Source organism: Lactuca saligna, chromosome 3 (genome assembly GCF_052625555.1).
Source record: "Lactuca saligna cultivar CGN05327 chromosome 3, ASM5262555v1, whole genome shotgun sequence".
NCBI classification, from domain to species: Eukaryota; Viridiplantae; Streptophyta; class Magnoliopsida; order Asterales; family Asteraceae; genus Lactuca; species Lactuca saligna.
Genome location: NC_136419.1, coordinates 37,576,424 through 37,584,511, shown reverse-complemented (window position 1 = coordinate 37,584,511; position 8,088 = coordinate 37,576,424).

Below are 8,088 nucleotides of genomic sequence, written 5' to 3'. Positions count from 1 at the left end.
AGGTACCCTAGCAACATTTCTCTATTGTATCGGGCTGATGTAATTGAGACAATAAACAGGATAAGCCCTAATGTATGCACAGACAAGATACTCATGGAAGATGATTGTAAGCCTAAGAGGGAAGCTCAAATAAGATTGAATCATCCAATGATGGAAGTAGTCAAGAATAAGATAATTAAAAGGTTTAAAAGGTGCAAAGAAAAGAAAAATGAATTTCATGACAAGGACATAACCCAAAAACACTTTTATTCCAGGTCAAAAAGTTATTCTTTATCATTCACGGTTAAAGTCATTCCCAAGAAAATTGCGATCTCAATGGCACGAACCTTTCATTGTTATAAAAGTGTTTGATCCTAGTGTGGTTGAAATAAAGAGTTTGGAAACAAACCAAATCTTCAAAGTGAATGGGTACCATTTGAAACCATTTTATGAAGGCTTTGACATGGGAGAATTCGACAACTTAACATTGGAAACACCGATTTATGAAGGTTAAAGGAAGCGAGACTATGTATTGGCAAAGACGTTAAATAAATGCATTATCAATAAATGATCTACACTTGAAGTTTGGGTGTTTATATGCTTGAAGTTGGTCAAAAATAAGCATCTTGAGGCTTAGCAATGATCTTGGTAAAGTATGGAAGAAAACTGGAGCTTGTGGAGCGAAAAATTACAAAAAATGTCAAATTTTGCAACTTGCGCGGGTACCCGCGCAAATGTTGCGCGACCCAGCCCCAGTCAGGCAAATCCGAGCTCCAAAATTCCTCCAACATGATTTGCAATCTGATGTGCACGCACGGATGATCTCCCACCCATGCAAGTTTTGCGAGACCGGAACCCCACCCACGCGACGATCTACGAGACTGCCCCTTACCCGCGCAGAGATCTGCGAGGATACTCGCACAAATCTGCCACTTCATAAGAAAATTTTGAGTCATTGCATGTGCTTCCTTTGTGCGAACAAGCTTTTACCCGTGTGTATTTAGGCGTCCAAGAACTCCACCCACACATCATTGTGCAACCCATGTGTTGCTTCCATACCGTCCTCGAGGGCCTCTTCCACCTTGATCCCGGTATGATCTTTCCTTACTCTCATCCTAAGCACTGATGACAATGCTTCATTTTAAGCTTAGGGTGAGGTATTCTTATGTGTGTGTATATATATATATATATATATATATATATATATATATATTTATTTATTTATTTATTTATTTATTTCATTTAGGTTGTCTATAGTTGCATTTAGAGTAAGTTATTTAGGTAATTTATAAAAATTGCATTAAAAAAAATCAAAAATATTGCATATTTGATTTCTTTCTTTTATAATTTTCATACTTTTTAGATGCAGTCTAGGTCAAGTTCATGCATTTTTGTTCTATATTATCTTTTAATCCCTACAGGTATCATAGCACCGAGTCATAAGTATTGAATCATAGACTGGTCACGGTCTTGATATGGAATTCCTTGTATTGGATAAATGGGACACATTTTGAGCCTCACTGACCACTTAGAGACCGTTTGTGTGGGGGTCAAATACAGGTAGCTTAATTAGGTCTAGGTGCAGAGGGATATGGTTGGTCAAACCGATGTGTGCGAGCAAAGATTGGCCCTGTAAGGTATTTTGAAGACATTGAAGACTCGCATCTTGGTTTTGGAGGTAATACCCCTTAGTACTACCGAGTCTCGTCCGAGCCTTACTTAGTTAGATTATCACCACCTTTTAAAGATAGGTCATCATTTTTCTAGGGGTCTACAGTAGATAGTTAGATAGATTTTGTTTGTCACACCTTGCATTGAGGTGTTTGATGAACTTTAAAAGTGGGTCCCCCAATTCACATCTTTTGGGGCCAAGTTTTTTCAGTAACACCCATTTTTGAGTCATATCCCACCCTTTTTAGTTGATCTTGGCACATTGTTAATGATCATTAGGTGTTCATTGTAGACTCCATCTTATGTTACATGGTGAAATTCCTTAGACCTTCCAAAAAGAAAACACAAAAAAATGAAGAAATTGGAAAAGTGAAGGGAAAAAAAGAAACAACGAAGAAGATTAAAGAAAAGCAACAAAAACAAAGAAGAAAAATGAAGAAAAAGAGCAACACAAAAAGAAGAGCAAGACTCAAAATTCAAGACTTCTCTTCAAAAAAAAAAGATCGAGCAGCAAAGAGACTGAAAACCAAATAACAGAAGTTCAAGATTAGAGATTTAAGTTGTTAGGTTTAGATTTAGGTTAAGTAGAATTTTTATTATTTTATTTTATTTTTGACTTTTGGTGAGAAAAGGCAATGAAGATGAGATGGTAGACTGTAAACGACAGTACAAGGGAGAAGCCTCTGAAACCGGATGTTTTCCTGGAGGCCGTGCAGCAAAACCCTATTTTGTTACTATACATTTTAGCCTGACAAATGTAGAAATCATCATGTGTGAAGAGGCGCCTTTCCTTCATGCATTATGATATGCAGTGGTGATTTAAAGTGCCCCCGCTGGGCGCATCTCTATTTCCTTTGTCTTGCACACAACGACTACATGCAGCCGTGATCTATTCGCCATTCAAGTGGTTCGAGAATGTGGTTTATGGCTCTAAAGCGAGGAGCATTTTGAAGATGTGTAGGGTCTATGAAAGACTGATTCTGACCATGTTGACTGATGTTGACGAAGTTCTATGGTATCTTTCTTTTTCCTTTTTAGTTTAGTTCATCCCGAGCTCATTTTAGTCTTGTTCTAACTTGAGGAAATATTAGGTTTAAGCTTGGGGTGATTTGATAGCTTATTTTATTTCCTTATTTTTATTAGTTTATTTTAGTATTTTTAGCTTTTTTTATTAGCATTGCATTGTATATTCTTTATTTTCTTTATCATGGATCGTGTAGGGTATTTTCTATTTTGCATGAGATATTTTGTAGGGTTTTGGAGCTCATTACGGTTGCGGATTGACTGAAGTTAGGCTTGGTGGGCTTTTTGATGCAATATTGGGTTTAGCAGATCCACTAAAGGAGATTTAGGCTTAAAAAGCTAAAGGCTTGGATGAAGTGGGCTTGTGAAGATGGGTCATGGATTATTATTTTTGGCTTGGAGCATCCATATTTGAAGCTAAAAGATGATTGGTTAATTTGAATCATGTGGGATATGGAGGGGACCAATGTAATCTTGGGTAGTGGAATCTATAGTGGAGGAAAAATGAGCCAATAGCATTCCAACGATATCTGTGCTGGTGGATTCTCATGTGTGCGGGTAACCGCGCAACTGCCCAGTTTTAGGCTTTTTGGTCATTTTTTTTACCATTTATCTTGGGGGTTGGATCTTTCAACATCACTTTGATTTTACACCATTAGAGACTAGAGGAGACGATTTTTTGAGCTTGGATACACATTCTTCTTATCTTCCAAAGTAATTGTTAGTTTCTTGATGCAGTTAGATTTTTGTGATTGTTATTCTATTGCAATGAGTGGCTAATTTCTCTATTTTGGTTAACTTTGGCTAAAACCTTTGAATGATTGTGGGATTTTTAAGGATTTATGCTTATTTATCATTTATCTTATGTCTATGATTCTAGTTTATATTTCATATGCTTGTTTAATGCTTTGATCATGAGCTTGGTACTTTAATAAGCAATTGTTGGTTTATTTCTTTGGTTTAGCATTGAATCATTGAATTTACTTAAAACAAGGGCTTTATGATGGTAGAAATCATCTCTAGCTTATGAATCATCATAACTCCTTTATGGATGTGTAAGCATTGACATCCTCTAGGAATTGGGAATTCCTTCATTGTTAAGGCTAGTCAACTTCTTGGGTTAAATTGCTTCAATTGGATCTTTGATTTTGATTAAGAACGTGTGTTGTTGTCACACCCCAAAACCGGAACGGCGGAAACGTTATGGGGTGGATGACATCATGTCAAGTATCACAACATATGCAGTATAGTAATCAAAGTACAACAACCATTGCATTAATAGTAATAGTTTTACATAGTTTACATTGCATAGAAACATCAAAGTAATACAAGTAATAATATAAGTGCAGCTTGGTACTAAACTATCTTCACCCAAAGCTCATGGGATGTACCTGTCTATTGCTGACCTGAGAATACAAGTTATTTGAAAGCGAGCATCAGCGTTTTTATAAATTCTGGTGACTTCATAAGTATTTAGAGTCATTTTATTCAAATAACTTTATAAAAGTAGTAGTTTAGAATCAACAGTGTATTAGAGTCCTATCCAGAAAATCCTATATTTTCTAATTAAAAGTAGTCTTCTACCAAGACCCGACAGTGTTATGTTTTAAAGAGTAATTTTCCCTGAAATACTATCATTACCAAAATACGGTATTTGATTTTAAAGGAAGTAGAAGAATATCACTAATAAAATACAAGGGAAAATAGCATATGTCTCAGCAGAGGATACTGCTGACTAAGGTAAAGAAATCATAGACTCCAGGAGAGTATCGAGTGAACGACACGCCTGGCTCAGTCTAACAAAAGGAGACACAGACCCCGTACATTATCAAATGAAAGATATGTCTAACAAGACCTAAAAACAGTGAACACAGACCCCAGAAAATATCAAATGAATGATAAGTCTAGCAAGGTCTAAAATAGTGAACACAGACCCCAGATAGTATCAAATGAATGATAAATCTAGCAAAGTCTAAAACAGTGTAATTCTAAGAATGTGCTTCCAGCATACAGTGTTAAACATCGTTACCTTAAGGCCATGAATTATAAGGTAAACATGGAGATACTCGTAACCATACTAATCGACACTAGAGTACTTGACGCCCTACAAGCGTCGGTGTAAGTATGACATTTGTCACCCCTTGGCTTGGTAGGTCGTGGACTGTAGCTAGCAGTCAGGGTGTGGGGGTGTCAATCCCGTATAGATCTATACACACAATGTCCACTCTCCCTACAAGAGACTCTGGTTACCAACTAGACAACGAAGAAGGCCGTGTCCTGAAGATGTATCCCAAACAGTGAATTCTGATGTAAGAGTTGGACTAGTAGTAGAGACTCATAACTGAACCGATCTATGCAAACCCATATGTCTATACGTGTATACATGATATATAACTAATGATCAAACGACCTTCGGATGGATTTATGATCCCACCAGACCATATCCAAACGAGGAAAAGGAAATAGGGCGAACTAGCCTTCCTAAGTCCTTTGAACATTATTTATATAGCTATACAAGCATAGGCACACATTTAACTATGTAGAAGCGTTAACAAAGTAGAAGTGTTTCATGAAGTAGAAGCGTTTCTCAAAGTGGAAGTGCTAATAAGGTATAAGCGTTTACGAAGTAGTAGCACTAATAAGTAGGAGTGGTTCGTGAAGTAGTAGCATTAATAAAGTAGGAGTGGTTCATGAAGTAGTAGCATTAATAAAGTAGGAGTGTTAATAAGTGGAAGCGTGAATAAGGAGGAGCGTTTACAAAGTAGGAGCGTTTACAAGTAGAAGCGTATCACGAAGTAAGAGTGTATCACGAAGTAAAAGTGGATCACGAAGTAGGAGCGTAAACAAGTATAAGCGTAACCCGAAGTAGAAACGTTAATAAAGTAATAGCATTTAACTAAGTGGGAGTATTAACTAAGTAGAATTATAACGAAGCGGTAGTATCAAACCAAGTAGGAGTATAAAAACATGGAAGAAAACTTTGATGAAAACTTTGGAAAACCTTTATACGTAAGACAATCATGACTTGGTATTCTTTTGTAAAATCAGTTTCAAAACCTTTAGATATCCTTTGAAAACCTTTCATAAACACGTTTTGATCATAACTTTGATAAAACAATATAAGTAATGACTTGAACAAGTAAATACATTTTAGAAAACCATTTACAGTATTATACTTGGTAAAACAGTTCACAGTGTGATAAATCCTTGTGCATGTGGGTTATCAATCACATGTGATTGATACGATAATTGGCATGTTTAACTTGTATCCCCCCCCCCCATAAAAGCATGTAAAAACATTTAAAAGGTTAATTCAGGGGTATGAACTCACTTGATGTAAGTGGATCCGACGGAGGTGTCGGTTGAGTGTTTGGTGTTAAGTAAGGACTTGGACACACTTAGTGACCTATTAACATATGATAACATATGTTTACATACAATTAGTATATATAATACCAATTAAACAAGTATACGCATCCTAAAGTGCGGAAAACACTTTGATTAAGTGTTTGGGGTGTCCCGGGTAACATTTAAGGGCTTAAATGGCTTAGGAATGGAGTTTACTCTTCAAGAGTAAGCTCTATATATAGAGTTCACGGACCTGGGACAACTCCTCATGAGTTTACGACCGTAAACTCATGGTGAGGGTGTTCTAGGATGCTTAAAGGCCTTATCTCAATTGTGGAATTTTGCTAGGTCCAAATATAAAAGGTATGAATGGATTTAAGGCACTTAAATGGACCAAATGGGAGTTTACGGCCCTAACCAAAGGATTTTACGGCCATAAGCTCCCAAGGACATATTTCTTAGGTGTTTTAAGGGCTTAAGTGATTGAGAATAAATCTTATGTATTTTTCCAAGTCAAATGAAGGAGTTTGGGCACTAAATGGGAGTTTACGGCCCATGAACCACCTCTATGGGAGTTCACGGCCGTGAACTCCTACTCCCTTGGTTTTATTTAAGTTGAAGGCCCTTACAACTATGGTATTTCATTCAAGCTATTTTTCCAAGGCCATAGGGGGTGTTGAGGGCATTTCTAACACATGGAAATGAGTTTACTCCCCATGAAGGGGAGGTTATAGCCCAAGCACAATCTTGGGCAGTAAACTCATGTTTACTCCCCAAAATGCTAGTTCAAGGTGTTCTAAGTCCTTTCGGGTAATCCTCTAAGTAATTGCTAAACATGAGAAGTGGTTTGGAAGGGTTTTTGAGCATTAAAACCCACATCCAAGGGGTTTACGGTTTTGGGAGGCTCCCAAGACCATAAACATATGTTCTTGTGGTTTTGGATGATTAAGTCACGAATTTGCAAGCTAGATAAGTTAGATAACAAGCTAGGAAGGTTTACTTACCGATTTGAGGCTCGGAGGGGCGATTTTTGACCAAAACCTGTTTGTAGAGAGAGAAAGTAGAGAAAGAGAGTCTAAGGTGGGAAAAGGCTTCTAAGGAGCGTCCACCCACCCTTATATAGGGCTTGGGTGTTGTACCCGGTATATGAATACCCGATACTTATGTTTAACGAGGTTTAAAATTTTACCCGGTTAAATGGCCGTAAATTAAAAATAAGCTTTTTCCAAATAAATGGAAAGATAATTTACGTGTTTTTATTTTCGTTTGACGAATATTAATTTAAATATTCCAACGGGTTTAAATCCGATCAAAAATATTTTCGGGATAAATGTGGCTAATTTTTGACGTAATTAATTTCGACGTCAATTTCGATGTTAAAAACTGACGAAAATTTTTGGGTTGTCACAGTTGTGGGCTTCCCAACCTCCATACAACTTATGAGGAATCTAGGCATATCATGCTTCACGATTGCTATAACCAATTTGGGATGAATGATAAGCTTCATATTGATTCCTAATGATAAACACACAAATGTTCATGTGTTGAATTGCTTTGGTTAACCAATTCTCTCCAATATTTGAGCATCTCACCATCTTGCTTAAGTGCAAGCCTTTTAGTTATTCAAGTCTTCTAGTTTTCAAGCAATCACAACCCCCCCCCCCCCCCTTTTAGTTTAATTGTAATTAGTTTGTTTGTTTGCACTAGTTCTATTGGATTACATTGGTCATTGAATACAACCATTTTCCCGAGGATCGATACCCCTTTTTACCATTATATTATGTTTTATTTGCAAACAAAGGGTGTAATTTGTTTGGTGGACTTGACATCCTACCAAGTTTTGGCGTCGTTGCCGGGGAAATTGGTTATTGTTATTTGATTAATGATAGCAAACTCTGTAACTTAATGCATGTGAAATCATTTATCCAAGATAGATAGAGGTGGATTGGTTAGGATGGAAAGCCATCTACATATGAATATCCAAAATTCCCATAAAAATAGTTTCAGAACTAATCATTTTATTATGTTGTACTAATGTTTAACGAAAAGTCACCCCAAGATTGGATT